Here is a 17,619-nt window from a genome sequence, read left to right as displayed (position 1 = left end):
GAGTACTGAAAATAAAACTAAAGAGTAGAAAAATCTAAGGCATTTATGAAATCAGCACAGCAAAGCAAATACAACCAAACTAGGCATCATCCAAGGAAACAATTCAAATTTTACAAACTATTTTAGGTCATTTTCAAATATGATTGCAAGCTCTGTGCTCAGAAGACTTTATCCTTGTCACTTTTGCTGACTTGCTGCACAGCTTGTATTTCTGGGTGAATGTCCCAACTTTGTGAAACAATGCCATACTTGACTTGTTGACATGACTGAAAGTTGACTCAGTTACACGTCTTGTCATGATATCATGAAATGATGAAGTCTCAAGTATTGACACAATTATTTTAGGCAGGGAATGTCTCTGCCTGTTTCATGGATGTCAGTGACGCCGTAAGAAAAAAAAAAACAGGGCAGGCGCGTGGGCATGTTTACTTGACTGACAGGTGTCTTATACTATCACACTCAGCTGTTTTATTTATACCGTGTTGAACATTGGGAATATTTTAGTGCCCGCAGATGCTGCAAATGGCTTCTTGTAGAAGCATCAAAACATGTAAAACTAAAAAAAATCAAAACATATAATCTGTTTAGAAGAGGGGGATATTTTATGGCATACTGTGCACTTTTTTTAAACTTAGATGAGGTAAAACACTCCTTCAAATCGTGTATTAATACAATATATGATACAAAACTCAACACTAATGCATGAGTGTTTCAGACTGCCATATTTTAAAGCTGCTGCATATGTGACAGCTCAGAAATGGACTGAAGCCATATGGTCAAATAGAGGAGATTAACCCTTTGCTAATGTTCTGCATGAGGACAGTAATTATGCCCCCTGCTGACGGGGAACATGGTTTTAAAGACGGAGGGTGGTCTAAACAACATCAGTCGCTAAGTTGAGCCCCGTCAAAGAGTTTGTGTCCTGCTGATGAGCGAAGACATTCCTATTCATCAACTGATTTAGTGATGGAAGAAAAGACTGATTACACCGAATAATGAGATGCGCCGTTCTCTTTAGAGAAGACCGTTTAGTGCTTCGTGAGGATTTCAGAGGACGGCTGGCTGATTTATCCCCGTAGTTGCTTCATCACGAATATGGCCATAATCTTGATAGGAGAATTTGTTTTTTGTGGGGTTTTTTTTTCCCATCTGAAACTTCTTATTCTGCATATTGTGTTGATATGTTTTTTTTTTTTTTTGTACTCTGTAAACAATGAGTGCAGTTAAGATGAGACAGAGTTCAAAGCTGCTTTTCGTTTGAACTCTTTCGAAGCTGCAAACAACAATCACCTTCATTGTTCATAGGGGAAACAATGAAGACTGGGCCGTGGCCGTCTTCATTGTTCTAAAATTCAGTCCTCAGGCAGTGTTAATGTTTTTAATTCTTTCATTGAAGAAGTCTATTTGCCCGTTGACACTTCAGCAGGATCTTTGAGTGTTTCAAACTATGTCTTTTCAAATGTCCTATAGGAGCTACCTGTTCTGCAGCACAAATTTCAGCTTTTACATGAATATTAAGTGTGCATTGCACTCAACCTGATTTTATTTATGTCCTCACCTTATCAGTGTTACCAGTGTGCCTCACAAATTCAGTGCCTTTAAGACACCTGAAAAACAGGCTATAACTTAGAGAACAGATTCTAATGCTGGAGGGAAGTTTGTAATGCTGTAAAAGTAAAGTGTCCTAAGCTGTCAAAAACAGTCTTTTGACATCATTCTGGTAATTTTGGGCATGTGGAAATGAGAATCTAAATAAGGCTAGATTAACTCGATATTGGTTTTGATGTTGAGGATGTACAGATCTGATTTCTGCCTTTTCCGTTACAGCTGGTGGTGCAGTTTATTTCTGCAGTGGACCAGTTGAACACTTTCAACATTATAATGACGAACGAGATTATATCTTCTAATCCGAGTCACAACATGAAGTTTATTTTTGTGTTGACAGTTTGCTCACACATCCCAGGTGTGCTCTGCACACAGCTTGAAAGAGAAACAAACGGGTCAAAGCCGCTTGAAATTTTGCATCAGCATCTTTTTTTCTCCACTTCATCTTCCCGTGTGGGGGGTTAGCTTCATACCATGGGGACATCACCGACATATATGCAAGGCCTGTTGACCCATTTAGCCCATCTGTGCTGCAGGAAGAAAATACAAGAAAGTATATTTTTTCCTGGAGATGAATCATAGAGGTGACTGTTACGACATGATAGTGTATTTCACTTTATCAGCTGAGCCAAACTGCCTGTTGGGACTTCATCAAAAGGTTGTTCATACATCACCAGCCTCCACAGCAAGGCAGCAGTATTTTGGGTCAAACTTCAATGTGAATCAGTCACAAAAAAGAGAAAAATTATGACAGTGTCAGATGGCATGTATTTTTTGCAGAGGTTGGCCAAATTTGCATTTGGCAAGAAAACTGTCAGTGTCAGTTTAAATGTTTTCTATCTTTACTTACATCAAAAGAGAAAAAACTATTCTGAAGAAAATAATTAGCTGATATTTACAGTATCTTACAATAAATCCTGAAGCATTTTAAGAAATGGCATTCTTCAAATGTAAATGAACAAGGGGTTAAATGTTTCACCCTTAATAGAACTATAGTTGGTTTCTGAAGAAAAATATTTGTGCATTTAACACGGCTGATCATAAGTTAGTTTGGTTTCAAAATGTTGACATCTCGGTTTTCATATATTCTAATGCAGAGGACAAAAAAACAACAACAACAATGTCACTCTGTCATATGTCAGCATTGTTCAGGTTTAGGTACATTTTTTAAAAAATCTGGACATTTTCTGTATTTTATAAGCCATTCTCTGGGTAAATGTTTCCACTAGATTGGAATAGCCATATGCTACAAGAAAGACAAAAGAATTGTTGGCGGAACAACAGGGGTATTTTACATAATATGCTCTAAAAAGCAGATGAAACATAATGAGGAACAACTACTGACTTGATATCTTATGTAACTCAAAGAAAGCAGCTACAAAGAAATGACATGATGGTTGTGGGTCGAGCTCAAGGACACCAGTTACTACATCTTTTGGGGCCAGTCGCTATCAGTGTATCTTTAAATTATAAGACTTGTGTGTCGAGCTGGATGTAGTTTAAATTCCTTGTTGATGTTAACTGACAATAGCCTATGGATGACCTACTTTCTCATAATTATTTAAAATAAAGGAGACTTAGTGAAATGGTTTTGCTTCATTGGTTAAGCAATACCACACACACAGACATATATGTGTGTTTTCTGGGTGTTCAGTGTCTTAATCAAGCTTGAAGTTTTCACTTGTAGAGCAGACAGCTTCTTTCATCCTCTCACTCCATAGCAGTGTGGTATTTGCATCACTATGGAAAGTTAGACCATTTTCCAGTAGCTCTTAGTTCTTAAATTGTTCCTGATCATTTAAATCAATTACCGTTTATGGCAGCTACTGAGTGCCTACCAGCAAGTGATGTAAATCTCTGAAACAGCCAATAGTTCAAACATCCCAATCTCATCCTCTTCTCTCTCTTGCTGTTTGTTGCAGTTTTCTCCTCCACCACTCAAACACAACATTACAACACATTTCAGCTCTACATCCCCTTTACCCAGTCGTATGTGACTTTCATGAGCCACATTACTTAGCATGCATCTGTCATCTCCATGCCTTCATAGCCCGTGTCGACGCCTCAGGGAGAAGGAACATGTGTGTGCGGGGGGAGGGCCCAGAATGTCACGACCACTTACTCTTCTGCGCTTACTCCCTCCACTCGGGGATCTCCTTTAATTACCCTATATGTGCTTTACCAACTGTAGCCGGAGATGGACTCAGCTGTGGGGAACAAACAAGTGTGCTGACCTGGAAAAAGAATGGCTCAACTCCGAAAGGCCCTGAGGCTTTATAGGGTGCTATAAGGGATAACAGCTGGCTGGCCTTCAAGTATTTGCAACATCGTTCCCATCAGACTCAGTTGAACTTGTCTGCTATGAGCTAACAAATGCTATGAGCTGCTATTTGGTAACTCATGCAGAACAGCAGACTTTCTATGCTCAGTACCTTGTGAAAGTAATTTTTTTCCTCATTATTACCTCAAAATTCAAGGTTTATGGAACACCAACACAAAGTGGCACTGTCTCACAATGCCTTTCTATACTGCTAACTCCACAGAGCATGAGCAGTAATTTAATCAAGCCCTCTGACTTTTCTAAAGGGCAATTGTTAGAACAAACACAATTAATAAAAAGGGTGACTTTTCTGCTCTTTGTTCTCTTTTTCTCATTTGAGTGGCTGAGCAGAATCCCCTGGCGGCATCCTGACTCAATTTGCATCTAGAAAGTCAAACCTGGCTCTTTTTTCCACTAAATATTCATAAGTTTTACATAAACAGCAAAAACATTCCCAAGAAGAATTAAAAAAGAAGGATTATAAGTGCAAAAGGCTGAACACTTATTGCTAAAACTGTGACACATTCATTGACTGCAGAGCATTTGTGGCTTAAGCCATTATTTAAGTAAAAAGTATGTGCATCAGATTACAGTCCTCAAGGAGTCTATTTGTCACTGTTAAATGGCAGTCTTTCACTAAGGATGGTACTTGGACAAAAGTTTGACCTCTTTGGGATTTCTTTGCTAAAGCTGAGGGTTATTATCAGGCCAAATGCAGCTCAAAGATGACCGAGTTCCTGTAGTATAGTTCTGATTGTAACAAGGTTAATTAACAAGAGTTAGGACCTAGAAACAGGAATAAAAATGTGAATAATCTATTTGTGATTGATGGAAAACTGAACATGAGTTGTCACTGCATTTCTCTGTACTATCTCTTAAAATGACCTCCATACTTTTATGATGCGATGGACTCTGTAAATACTAAGCCTCTTTTAAGAGAAACACAACCACAGCGTCACAGACTTCACTTCACAAGTGGGCATGAAATGCTTTCCAGCATACTGATTCATTGTTTCATCCTAGATCCAAATTGAGTTTTGGCTGCTTTATCTGGCCTCTTATTAAAAAGATATGAAATTCTATGATTTGAGGAAAGAATTATGAAAATCTCAGTTTTTAAAAGCAATGAATAATTCAGAGTTTAATTAGTTTTTGCTAAGAGTAAAACATTCTCAAATGAAATTTTTGGTAGATTATTTGTGATCAGACCTTTTTATACTGTTTATGTTGCTTTTAGGCTAAAAAGTTTAGCTCTAATCCCCCAAGCCTCAAATATTACACTGTTTTCCATAAGTACCAGAATCTGGGTTTTTACAAAGAAAAAAAAACTGTCTGGTTTGACTTAAAACTTCAGAGAAATCCTGCAACCAGTCATGAAAATTAATCCACAAAGATTTAAAGGGACAGCACATTTTCTGCCTAAGGACCACTCACACACTAGCTAGGTCATCGAGCCACCAGCAGAATGTCAGTGACGGGAGGATTGTTCCCCACAGCACTAAAAGTAAAGGATTAAAGGTCAACCAAAGACCAAACCGTTCTGACACAGACAGTTGTGTGAATAGTAATAGCTGGTTTAGCTGTGCATGTATGGGGTCGGTTCTACCTGTTCTATGTGCATATATGATTTTCTGGTTAAATGAGTTTGTGCTCTACGTGTGTTCCACTGCTGGGCCATGGGAGAGGATTAGTATGCTGCCAGCTTTACAGTATGCCAACATCTGTCTTCTACTCAATTATGAATTACCTCACCTCCTTGTAACCGTCACAAAGCTTCCCAAATGTACTGTACATGCAGCTCCACCAGAAGGTATGAAAGGCCCTTGGCTCTCTCCATTTTGTAATGTTGCAGATTTTTTCTAAAACCTGAATCTGAACCTTTCAGATGGTTTTGTGGGAGTATTTCAGACATTAAAAAAATATGTGTTCACTTATTTTCGTTCTTGTAAGATGTAATGAAAGTTTTGTGGGTAAATTGGATAGAGCAGAATTTCCTCTGACCATAGCAAGCTATGAATAAAAATACAATCATGTTTATTAGACATCATATAATTTAAAATATTATTATCAAAAGGAATACTTTACCACAGGAAGTCACTTGTCGGTCATTGATGTTTAACTTGTGAAAAGTCCAATTAGCTTAGATACATTAGTACACAACCATACTATTGTGCAGCAATTGTCATCTTAAAATGACAATTGCATGCATCCTCATGCTTTTCAGTAGAAACTATTCTTGTCTTTAGAGAATCACAGGTGTATATTACACTTTTGTTGTTCTTCTCAGTTTCTGGAAAAGTTGTGTTTACTAAATGGAAGGATGGCTAAAATCTGTTTCATTTTACATTACATCAATTACAAGAGTGTATTATGTTTCTTCTTACCAGTATATTTTGCTTCCAGTCATTTTCACAAACAAGTACGGTGTGATGAAGCAAATCACAAATAGAAATATGATTTCATAAAACCAGCTCTAGAGTTCATTCATGTTGGTTCTGCCATTTTTATTCATGATTAAATCTCATGTATTTGTCTTTATTTTATTCAAAAAGTCTTTTGTGGGGGGGACTTAACTTTTTCACAATATAAAAATATTTCTGTGATCATAATTTTTCAGTCTGAGTTTATTCTCGGCCACTTCTACCTTAAAGTGATTTATCAAATAATAGTTCTTCTGACCTCTTTATCCAGTAGCTGGTTCTGTTTCAGCTTTAAAAATCCATGATGATGTTATATTACAGGGTAAAATGGCATTTCTATTTTTTGCCATCTCATCTGCCTCCAAATATTCCCAATTGAGATCATGTTAAGAGCTTTTCAAATAAAAAGGCAAACCACAGCCTCCACTTCCCTTCATGCATATTTGACCTTCTCTGATTCTCGGACTGTATTTCTACATCTGTAGAAGTCTGTATTTTTACTTTTACCCAGCAGGCTTTGGAACAATGCAGCCTTTGGCTCTTAGGAGGCATTAGCCTCTGTCAGATGAATTGGAAAAGTCAGATTTTGAGGGCAAATGAAAGAGCTCTCAAAAGACCCCATGAAATCTTAAAGACTTTCCAGACCAGCACTTTTCATGCTTTTTCATTTGGCAAGTGGTTTAGGCAGTGTGCAAACCCAAAGGGTTTGTGACGAGACCACAGTTGCTCCGTGTGTTGGTTTGTTGTATGTCGCCACAAGAGAAATGTGCTGTATTTGGGGCAGAAACTAAATTAGGTTGCAATTTTAAATATCTGGTTTTAAGTTGATTTAATCAAACTTTATACAGATTTGTTTTTGTCCCTCAGTGGTCTCTTTTACAGCTGAAATCAAGTTGCATTGTACTATGCAATGCTCTTTCAAATTAATGAACTTTTATCATTTTTAGCCTATTTTTTTTTTTTTTTTACCATCATGCTGCTTGCCACAGGAGTACAAGCAACACAGGCACTCAAGTTTGCTTCATATTTGACGTGACAATATGGGGGAAAAGAAGCTAATATTGATAAATCACTGCTGACAAGATGATGCATAATTTAGTAAGTTCTCAATTTCAACAAGACTGGGTCCTTTGTTCCAATATAACCTTTCTAGACATGATGGAGCCCAGATAAGTACACCAGTTCACTATTTCCTTTTTAACAATGACTTCTTAGGGGTTTGTATTTCTCGGATTACAAGCTGTAATGAAATGATTGAAAATTTTTCCTTAACCAAAAATCATGCTGTTGTACTTTTGTGGCTGGACTTTGGTCATTCCACTTCTCTAAGTATTGTTGCCTTTTGATGAATGCCAAAGCTACCTGAGGTACATTTTGAAAGATTTTTCATCAGATACACAACTGGTTATGAAAGATTTGTGTCTCCTTTCTTAGATTGCTAAATAATCCAAACCCCAGACGCAGAACCCTTTGCAAATCAAAATGTTCCCCAGACTCCAATGACCTGGTTTGCTCTGTGAGAAACTAATTAAAACACAGAGACGCTGGAACACAGAATAATGTGAAAAATAAACGTAGACCTGACTTCCAGGAGGTAAAACATCTGTTTGCCTCGTTAATTATCAAAGTGCCATGCTGTTGGATACACTTGAAGCCTATTGACTTTCCTCGAAGAGGCTGCGCAGTCCGTCTTCTATTTAGCCTAACAGGCAACAAAAGGTTTCAGTCAAGGATGAGGCAAAAAGAAATGGCAAGATCTTTCAGCAGACATAAGAAATCCCCAATCCATTAGAGGTCTGCGGTTCTTTGGGCAACACTTATGCAGACACACACCACCTCAGTCACTTTTTCCGCTCTGGTTTGCTGGCGGTTAGCTTACATTTCTATCTGTCAAGTCAAAAGCCAAGGATTGCTTTTGTGCTCCAACTTTCCAGAAATATTCTTAAACATGTAGAATATTTAGCACAATGTGACACAAGTGAACATTTTTGATGTCAGTTTCTAGAAACAGTTGAAGACTGTCAATGTATAATAGTCTCTATTTGGCCTCCATAAGAAGTAAAGTCGCATCCATGTGCAAAATTGTTCGCAGTTACATTAGCCTCTACTTCAGCCGTGTTAGATGTTAAATGATGAAACAATGAATGAATAGAAGGACGAGTAAGAGAGTTGCAAAACTTTATAACTGTTGGTGATTCCCTAATTAAATTTTTAGCATGTTTAAGTTAGCTTTGACCTTTACTTTGAAGTTACTTTCAGACGTTCTTCTGTATTGCTGCAAGGCTGGCTGAAAGGTTGCTTTATGGTCCTGTTTTGTATTCACAGCTATTGTGTTAAAGCCTCTGTAGATTAGCACTTTCTGAGATACTCAGACCTGCCAGTCCGACAATCATGCCATTAAAAGTTATTTAAACTCCTTTCTTTCCAATTCACATCCTCAGTGTGAACTTCCCCATCTCGTCTCCACCACGTCAAGTTGTCATCTTATTTTATTCATTTTGCTAGCTGTTTAAGCAATGAGTAAAACAGATGAACCTAATAAAGCAGCCAATGAGAGTAAATCATAAGTAAACCCACGTTTTCACTTTTGCCAACAGGAAAAGTTGAGTTTTGTCAGCTAGCTTTAAATCCTTTTGGAGAAAATTGCATTTCAACAGAGTTTACTAAGGCAATTCCAGAGCCATTGTTAGTTTTAACAGAATGGGATTGACACCAAGGTCCTGGGAAGACAGATTTTGGACAAAAATTGGTAGCAGATGTGTTGGACTTGCCCTTTAGAGCTCTACCAAATAATCAGTTTGGATTTCCATCAGCGACTGATAGAACAAATGTTTGACATGTCTGAAGCCTACATCATTATGGTTGTGGTCTCTGAGAAAACAATAAGTCAGTTGCTCTGGGTCAGAGAAATGGAAAGGAGTGGATGCTGATTCAGTCAGTTTTGACTAGACCACAGACGTGGACCGGCACACCCTGCTCCAACCACATGGTAAGTGTTTCCACTCACAGAGGACATGAAGAATTTGAACCAAAACATTTCAAACAAAACAAGAGGAAGTGGTTTCTTTAATTCCTTTAGAACTGAAGTAGAACTTTTAGAAGTATTTTGTGGTTTTGAAGTAATATCTGAAACAGATCAGCTTCTGTCATCCTTTACTACATGGAAAGGAGTATTTATAAAGCTCAGGAGATTGAGCTCTACATCATCTTCAGCTGCCTTGAACAATCTCTGGTTTCTTATAAATTCACAGATGCACATGAGGCTTCTGCCCCTGTATTCTGTTATTTTATTTCTGATGTGTGGGGACAAAAAGTTGCTTTAAAAAATGCTTTACTTCACCTGCTGAAATACAGAAATCCGCTTTCTCTGCTTGCTGCAGCAACAATTTTATTGCTTAAACAACATGCCCACATACATTTCAATCCTTGCAGTGTCGTGCAAAGGAATTTAATATATAGCCATTAATTCGGAAAATTGTAAAATTGCCCAAACACAGATATACATTATTTTGTTGATTTATTGTACGAATGAAAAATGAGATTAAAATGCACAATTTCACCTTTTTTGCTTTTTGAGCCAAAGCATAAAGAGAGATGTCTCGTTTAAACAGGTCTTTGTTTGTCATAAAATGTTAAATTGGAGACTTGCAGACCTTTCTAGACTTCCATTAGTTTTGCACAGGTGCATCTTCAAAACGTTAGAACTGTCTGGTATTCTGAAATTAATTGTGATGTAAATATTCTTTAATATATATATATATTTTTAAAAAGAACAAAAGAAAAACATTTTTGTAAAAAAAAATCATACACTGTTAATTCAGTTGCAAAAAGTTGAATGTTAAATATCTTGAAGCAGTTAGTATTTTTAACACGACGAGCCAAAAGTCAGAAATGACAATGAATCTAAGTCGTGTGGTTCGGGGGTAGGGGGGAAAGTTCAGCAATATGGTGCTGAACTAAATTTAGGATCAGTGATGCATCCAACCAGGATAATGAAAGGCTTCTTCCTTTTTGTAAAAAGAAGTGTAGTAATGGAAAATAAGCCCAACACTAAAAGTGGAGTAGACGTGACAGCCAGGTTTCCTATATCCCATAATTACAGCTCCACCACCTCATCTCCTCTCCTGACCTCCTGTCCTGTCATTTCTCCTTTTAACACCAGGCTTCACACTTCTGCTCAATCACAACACACATTCTCCTTCCTCCAGTCGTGTCAACTGTCATTTAATAACACTCTTTCCTGTGACTTTCTCTGCTCATGTTGGAGTCACCCAGCCCACTTGACATTTGGGCTCACCCTTGGGAATGCTTCTTCTGTTTGTTTCACATCCAGTCTGTTTTGTAAGAAGACCTCTGCTTTGTCAGTCACAAGTAACCTGGCAAGAGTTTTGCCAAATTACATACAAGCTAAGTAGTGCAGCCTGCTCGATCCCTGAGCTTTACTGTTTAAAAATATTCACATCTTTGAATTGATTTCAAAGATTTTCATGCTAATATTTATTATTCCTGCAAACATTAGTCTTCAGCGTTTTATTGGAAAACAAACTTTACTATATCCTTTCCTGCCTTTCTTTTTAATTTTGGCTCATTAAAAGTTGACAACCAGATCTAAATTCACCAGACTCCAGCACAGTATGGTAAAGTTTGAGTCAAGTGACCAAAGCAGATTTCCTGGCTGTATTCTGCATGACACAAGATACAGTAGGCTTCCTGGTATTTATAGATTAGAGACCACAGCTGCATGTGAATATCTAAAATCCTTTAGATTGACTTTAAAACGCTTTTAGCAGCCTACTGTAGTAGTTAAAGTTATATAATACATTACAGTTGATATATATTTGATGCAAATATACAACAAAATGGATTAATACGCAGAGTAATAGCAGGTTAAAATCAGCAAGTTCACTGTATCCATGCATAAACTCTTTGACACAATTCAGACAAAATTATCCTTAAAATTTTATACTACATTAGTTTATCAATGAAGTCCAACTTTTCTTGAAATTATTTGAATGAATTAATTTGTTAAAACTGTACTAAATGGTAAGTGTAATTCCCTTGTCCCTGCATAGTAACTAGTTTTTAATTTGCTGCAACGCTCCAGTTGCAAATTAACATATGTTTGGTATTTTAGAGTTGCATGGTATTGATGTTAATGTGTCATTCCAGTTTCTCAAGGGCAAAATTGCTTTTTATCATACTTCATATAATTGTTGGCTTAAACACCTCAAACATGCTTTTCTAGTCTGAAATGCAATATATCTTGTTTGGACTTTCCACAAGAGAATCCAGTAAAAAGAGCCTAACCCTTCCTAAAAGTCAGACAACATCCAAACAACAACTTGTAAGTGGTGAATCAATATTTCAGTCTTCTGTGCTGCATTGTGGGCAGAGGGCCTTCACCAAACAATAGGATCCTGACCTGCATTATTCATCTCTCACTCTTTCAGTCCTCTTTGACTCAGATGCACAGGGGAATCAACTTTCCCAAACCACACTTCAGATATGAAAACCTTTCAGAACGCTTGCCTTTTCATCCTTGATTTTTTTTGTGTGTGTTACTCCTAGTTACTTTGCCGTCCCTCAGACATTAATGCTAACCAAGTTGAATAATGCATTACTGCATTATCGTTCCTAAAATCATTGTGCCTTAAGCCATTGGGCCTGACAGAATGCCAATGAGTCAAGCAAACAAACCCACTACTATTGTGATTATTTTTATTTTAGCTGGAAAATTTCTAGTTCCCATATAAGCCCACCAAAATTTTTTTGGTATCTGTGTTTATAAGTATGAGAATCGCATTAAAACACTGCAGAGAGCATTTTCAAGAGTTTCTCTGGAACATCAGTCTCTAGCTCCAAAGTCTGGCTTGTTGGACTGAATTTCTCTGTCCTTTTCGGTCTTAAGTCTGGTGAGTGAAACAACTAGAAAACTCTGTGCCTCTGAACAAAGACGGCACGCAAAAGTATATTTTGTAAGATTAGATGAGTAATCTGGGGCCTGGCTTTTCAGGGCAACTTATGTCAGTGTGAGAATTTTAAAAATTAATCCTAAAATCCATTGTAAAGAATATAAAATGAAAACAATGTGAGCTTGCTTACTGGAACACCGGCATCAAATAAATAAGTTATTCTCTTGCATAAGTGACAGCAGTCGATTAAATTTGGGTTAAGAGTAGGGCTCTAAAAGTTGCAGGTCAGGACTGGTGCATAAATAGTAAGTATTATATGCTAGATGTCACTAGCATATAATAAGTCACAGTAAATTATTCTGAAATTTTAAGTATTTATGCAAAAAGCTCAAGCCATAAAATAGTTCAGTTGCTACTGTGACTGTAATGTTAAGCATCCAATTAGCATAGTCAAGCTTCAACAGAATGGCTCAAAATCACGCAGCAGATTTTTAATGAACTTGACATTTAATGCTTCATGGCTTTTAGTAGATTTTTCCCTAATGTCTTTTCACAGCGTGTAATTAGGCATGGACCTTAAACAATGTGTGCGTGCTAAGGTTTCTAACAGGATGAGATGAGGATCACTCTGCTTCAATCAGTGTATCATCTGGGTCTGGACTATTACAGAGTCTGGCTACTTAATAGCCTTTGAATTAGATGTGGGGCTGATTGCTCATTGATTAGATGGGAATGAGGGCAGTGGATGTCAATCGCTTTACCCAAAGTGACTTTAAAGATCTCGTAGAGTGGACCCTTGAGGAGAATTTTGTTAATGGAGACATAAATCAGGACACATATCACACCTATAAGTCTGCAATCAAAATTACCATAACAAGACCTCAAATTCTCTAAAAAAATAAAAAATAAAAACTTCCTTCCTGTGCTAAAATATGATCGTAGTCTGGCAAGTGTCAAGCAATTGCTGGTTTACAAAGTGTTTTCTGGGACTGATACCTCCTGACAGATGAACAAAAAGCAAGATTAAGTGTAGTTACTACAGAGAGATAAAGAACTGAGAGAAAACATTAAGTTAACAGTTGAAATAACAACAAATATTGCAAATTTGAGAGCAGTAGTAGTAGAAGAAAATAGGGGACACATGTGTTCTTCTGCAGGCAAAGCAATTTTAATATTTATTTTCTGTATTTAACCAGGTGAACCATTCAGTTACAGATCTCTTTTTCAATGGGGACTACAGACATGGCTCAGGATAGTAAAACCCATAAGAATGAGGCATGAGAGCATCAAAGCCAAGGAGAACCATCTTTTTTAAAATGCATTCACTCCCACTGGAACGTCCATCTGAGACATTCAGGTCTGTAGGCCTGAGGTCTGAAATTAGACACCGCTGCCCAAGGCACTTATGGTCTGTCTGCTAAGGAAAAAAACAAAACATCTGTTAAAGACTGAAATAACTTTGAAAGATCACATTTCCTGAACTACAAAGCAAGGAATAATGTGACCTGGAATAAAATAGTTCTGAGATCTGTAAAAAATCAGATCACTGCAGGTTCTACTGAGTGTTTAGTACCTTCTGTAATTTGTTTGGCGTTGCTACCTTAGTCAGTATCCTTTCTCTGTCCTTTCAGCAGTGATGTCTTCCATTTTCACTTCTCATGGAGCTCCTCCATTGGAGAATTAACATTCAGCTTCATAAATGTCCTAATAAGAGGTGTTGAAAATAATTTGGTGAAAAGTTCAAAGTCAGTGCCACATCCTTTAAGTCTTCAGAATGTAACTATTTTTCACATCCTAAAACAGAACTCTAAAGTCATTTCCTGGTTATCTCTGACTTAATGATGTAATGTCAGCAGCATTCCACTCGGAAAGCGGCGACAGAGTTAAAGACATGAATTGAAACCAAATGGTCACCAGAAACCTGGCTATAAACAGGATATTCTCAATATCACGTCTCGGCATGCTGCACAGCTCTATCCACAGAGGGCTCAACAAAAACCAGCTGGTCGTCTCTCTAAGAGGCTCATCTGTTAAACGTGAGCTCGGGTGATGAAAATCTGTCTCTTTAGAAGATTGCTCAAAGGTCAGCGTGAGGAATGTGTTTTTGTAGATGTTAAAGGGAAGTTAAGACGTAAAGTCCACATGCTGAAGCCAGGCATCACAAAACTCACCAGGTTGATGGATGGAATTACACATTTGTTGGTGTCCGATGTGGCTTAATATAAGAATTGTTCATGTGAATCCTTCACTTTCAATTTCAGCTCAAACGTTTAATTTAGCAACCATGTTTTATTAAAAAGAAAATCAGTGAATGGAGCAACAAACATCAACCTTTGTTCTTTGCTGAAACTTTTGAAGGTTTGGAAGAAATATTAAAGCACAATTTTTAAGGACATGATTAACTAAATGTTTTAGAGCATTAGTTTTCTTATTTTATAGGCTCTATAGAGTTTGATTTTTAGTCCAGCTTCTGTTGTCTTGACGTACCTTTATGGTCACTGCTGCAGTGCTCCCTCATTAAACCTAATTCCACTTTTTGCTCATTGATTCCAGCCAGATTTGCTCTGCTATTGATTTTGGTTTAACTTTTAAACCTTGCTTCATGACTTTTTTTGCAGCCATTCAGACATACTTTAACAAGAAAAATTAGACTGTTGGCACACAACAGAAGGTCATATATGCAAATCATCCAATCTGAATTGAACACAATAAAAAAATAACTGATTATAGCACTTTATCTGTATGTTTTTAGTTTTTTTTCTAGAATATTTTTCTGGCGTCCAGCTAAAAAGAACAGCTGTAGATTAAATAATCATACGGGTGGGATGAAAGCAAGGTCTCTCATTTGGTCTTCAAATGGAAATGTGCGTTTCGAGTTTTGCCAAATTGTGTAGAAACATGTGTGCATCATCACCTCCTGGGGCAGATCAGTGTTCTGGTTGGCTGGTTTCTGCTGCCTATGTCACATGACTGCGGTTGTCACATTCATGAATGCACGGTGTGAATAATGCTGCTTCTTCATCGCCTTGTGGGTCCTGTAGCCACAAGGGATTTGAAACACTGGAGTTGCTTTGGAATAACTTCTTTTTTCTAAATATTGCATTCAATTTTCACTCAGTATATGACTGTTTTGATTCTTATTTGGGCTGTTTTATTGAGCAATTGGAAGTATGACATTTTTTTTGTGGAGAGAGGTGGTTGTGTCCTTTGACCTCCCCTTGCAATTTAGAGTACTCGTCATTTTTACACTTCGTTGCTAGAAGGTCCACTTAAAAGAAAAAGAGCTTATGGTTTAAATAGAGAACACTGTAGTGGAGACTTGTCATCACCTCAGTCTATGCGTGTCAAACAGCCATGCAAAGCAAAGCCAAGCCATGAAGGATGACAGGTTACCTTTAACACTTTCTCTCTTTGGGGAAAAAGGTCACGAGTGATGCTGTTGGTGTTTTGACAGAATGTCTCATTCATAGGATTCTTAACATTTTTTATGTTTATTGAACTGATGAGGAGGCGATCCTGTGGGCTTTTTGTGTCTGAGTTCATACTAGATTTGTTTTTTCTTGAGTTTTTCACATTTGGCTATTTTTTTCTTAGAGTTGCTTGTGGATAGTAGTTCTGCTACTAATTTTTATCATGTGTCCATGTGGTGTTGCCTCACTTTTGGAAGCTATAACAGTTTCAACTTCACAAGGAAAACTTTCAAAAAGGCTTAGGAGTGCGTTTATGTGATATTTTGATTGTTCTTGAATAAGCTCATTTGTGAGGTCAGATATAAATCTCAGATGAGAAGGCCTGAGCTGTGCTGCTTGTGCTCGAAAGACTTGACAGGCATATCAGTCTTTCTACATTGAAGGTTGTTTTTAGCAACCTTCCTTTGTGCACTGGTGCACAGCCATGTTGCAATAGGACGGGAGCATCCCCGACTGTTGTCAGAAGGTTGGGAACATGGCATTATCCAAAATGACTATGTAGCAAGAACTAAGTAAAGCCAGAGCCCAACTCCTAACTCTACACCAAACTTTACACAATTCAGTAAAGTGAGCGCCAGTCAGTCATCAGTGACACATAAGTAATTGAAAGAACTCAGTTACGTCAATGGATGAATACATGCTTTTGTCAATTATTTTCAACTCACTGAGTTTTTCTTTTTTTACCATCTTTATAAGTTTCTGCTATTAACAGATATTCCTACCTCCTTGGATTTGCTTCCCTCACATCTGCTATCTGTCTTGTCTATTTGACATACTCGACTTACTAAAACCTTCCCTTTGGGTCGGTCCTCAAAAGATCTTCCTGTTTACCAGTCTTCCTCTTGTTTTGTCTGGTGCCACCCTGTTGTCTCAGGGATTTTGCCCGTCTCTTCCCTGTTCTATCTGGCTGTAGGATTTCTCCTTTTTCCAATAAATTACCTGGAACATGATCAGATGTCCCACTGTCTACATTTGGGCCCCTTGCAACACACCCATGACATTTGCTATTTAAAGAAGTATCCCTTTTCTAAGTGGAATAATTTAGCTCTACATATGTTAGGTGCATTGGGTTAAGAAAATGCTGTGAAATTTGATTCAGGCTTTCTCTTCATTAGCCAGAGCTGTGAAGTTTGGTGCAAACTATAAGACTAAGCAGTCTGAAAGAAAATCTCGATACATGAGTCATGCAACGTCTAAGCAGGCCATGAACTGCAGCTCTTTCAACTTTTCTTCCCACCAGTCTTGAAAAGAAAATATGAGGTACTCGTAAACATTTCATTTTAGCTTACTTTCAAATAAACATTTTATTTTCTCTCACTGATTTCCAAACAGGCCTAATAAGGAAGCAAACTTTTTCTGTCTTAGGATCGAGCTTTTGGTCCGCATGCAGCCAACACATGACTAGAATAAACCAACTGTGGCCACTAATGAGGACCTTGTGGGTACACATTCCTTTCAGGATGTGTCTGCGTGGAAATGTTTCTGCAAGTATGGGCAAGAAAAAGAAATGTTTTGCACACTGTCCAGATTGTTGCACTCACAAAACATTACCTCAAACGACCCTCCTAAAATATGATCAAAGGAAATGAAATCCACATTTTATTGAGTGGCATGCATGAATTCTCCTTTCGCTTTGGGGCTGAGCTTTTGAACTGGCAATTTCAACTCTCTCCGTTTGGATAAGTTCATGCATAGCTTTGCGTTTTTTTCTGCCTAATATATATGTAGCTACATATAAATATATATATTTTAGCTTGGCTAACTGCATAGCTTCACTCCAGGCCAACTCATTAGCCGCTGAAATAAAGCAGCTTTGTTTTGTTGTCATGGTCCGCAAAATTCTATTTAAAATCCGGCTCCTTTCCAACGAGCCAAAGACAAAGAAAAACAGA

The sequence above is a fragment of the Poeciliopsis prolifica genome, unplaced genomic scaffold (genome assembly GCF_027474105.1).
Source record: "Poeciliopsis prolifica strain line A6 unplaced genomic scaffold, Auburn_PproV2 SCAFFOLD055, whole genome shotgun sequence".
In the NCBI taxonomy this organism is placed as follows: Eukaryota; Metazoa; Chordata; class Actinopteri; order Cyprinodontiformes; family Poeciliidae; genus Poeciliopsis; species Poeciliopsis prolifica.
This window is presented reverse-complemented; position numbering follows the sequence as displayed.